A 1,231-nucleotide genomic window follows, 5' to 3' on the forward strand; every position below is an offset into this window, starting at 1 on the left:
TTATAAAAATTAGGACAATATAATCAACTTACATCTAATACAAAAACAAATCAGTTTAGGAGTGAGTGGCGCGATATGTGAATTGCTTTCAAAGGACACGGCTTTTGAGCATCATGGAACCGAGATTGGAAAACGAGTACACGTGATGTTTTGAAAGATCAACAAACACGTCTCTGTGGCGCAATTGGCCAGCGCGCTCGGCTGTTAACCGAGAGGATGGTGGTTCAAGCCCACCCAGGGACGATTCCTCTTTAGCCCTTGGAAGTTCACGCTCTTTGAACGTTTCGTCCACTGCGAAGTACCTCTTGTCAAACAGGACTAGTGCCACATTGTCCCTTGATCTCGCCAGTCCTAGCTCATCCCTTTGTCCTCTTGTGACTCCAGAGGCCTTAACGGTGTTGGCTTTTCCGCTACCACATGCCATCCTAGAAGTGAACAGCAAGTCTGTTTTTCTTTGCTTTTACTGAAAAAGGAATGAAAGACGTTAACGTGCCCATTTGATTTCATTGAAACATTCATGTGAAAGTCTGTCAAATCACCAAAGCGCATGGCGCCGTGGCTTAGTTGGTCAAAGTGCCTGTCTAGTAAACAGGAGATCCTGGGTTCAAATCCCAGCGGTGCCTGAGTGGCATTTTCAATAACGATGTGCCACTTCCCAAGGACAAAAACGAGAATAACCTCATGTGCGTTCTATGCAGCTTCAAGAATAAACGCAAGTGAACAAGAAGAGCGTGGCAATCCGAATACTTGATTACAAAACTAGACGACCTGAAACAGGTAGCGTAGTTGCCTGCGGCGGGTTGGCTTAGTTGGTGAAAGCGCCTGTCTTGTAAACAGGAGATCCTGGGTTCAAGTCCCAGCAGTGCCTTTACAACTTAATGTGTCCACGGGAGCCTCTACCTATTCAAATCTGAAAACAAGAAATTTCTCCCTTAACACACTTAAACACCCTCTGACTGAATCAGCTGTTTCTAAAATCTGTCCTTCGATGTACTGGTCCTTACTGACTTCTGTCCTGGTGATCCCACCAGAGGCTGCTCTACATTTTCTAAAGCATGGAAGACAGACAAGTGCTACTGTTGGGCCTGCGTGAAAGTTGAACACCTTTGCTGAAAAACAGCAACGAGCAGTGCAGTGGGTTTGAAACTATTCACAACACAGGAGAGACACAACCTTACACTACTGCTTCTGCATCTTGGAATATAGACTGGTTTTAATGGGCTATTGCTGT

The 1,231-nt window shown here is 45.3% G+C and overlaps 3 non-coding genes across 3 annotated transcripts; all 3 read left to right on the plus strand.

Annotated features, from left to right (window-relative positions):
• The first annotated feature begins 169 nt into the window (after positions 1 to 169).
• Positions 170 to 243, plus strand: trnan-guu. Its single transcript has one exon. It is a non-coding gene; the product is annotated as a tRNA-Asn (tRNA).
• A 306-nt stretch (positions 244 to 549) lies between these two features.
• trnat-agu lies at positions 550 to 623 on the plus strand. The gene has a single exon. It is a non-coding gene; the product is annotated as a tRNA-Thr (tRNA).
• A 171-nt stretch (positions 624 to 794) lies between these two features.
• trnat-ugu lies at positions 795 to 868 on the plus strand. The gene has a single exon. It is a non-coding gene; the product is annotated as a tRNA-Thr (tRNA).
• Positions 869 to 1,231: the final 363 nt, after the last annotated feature.

Source organism: Micropterus dolomieu, unplaced genomic scaffold (genome assembly GCF_021292245.1).
Source record: "Micropterus dolomieu isolate WLL.071019.BEF.003 ecotype Adirondacks unplaced genomic scaffold, ASM2129224v1 contig_10621, whole genome shotgun sequence".
NCBI classification, from domain to species: domain Eukaryota; kingdom Metazoa; phylum Chordata; class Actinopteri; order Centrarchiformes; family Centrarchidae; genus Micropterus; species Micropterus dolomieu.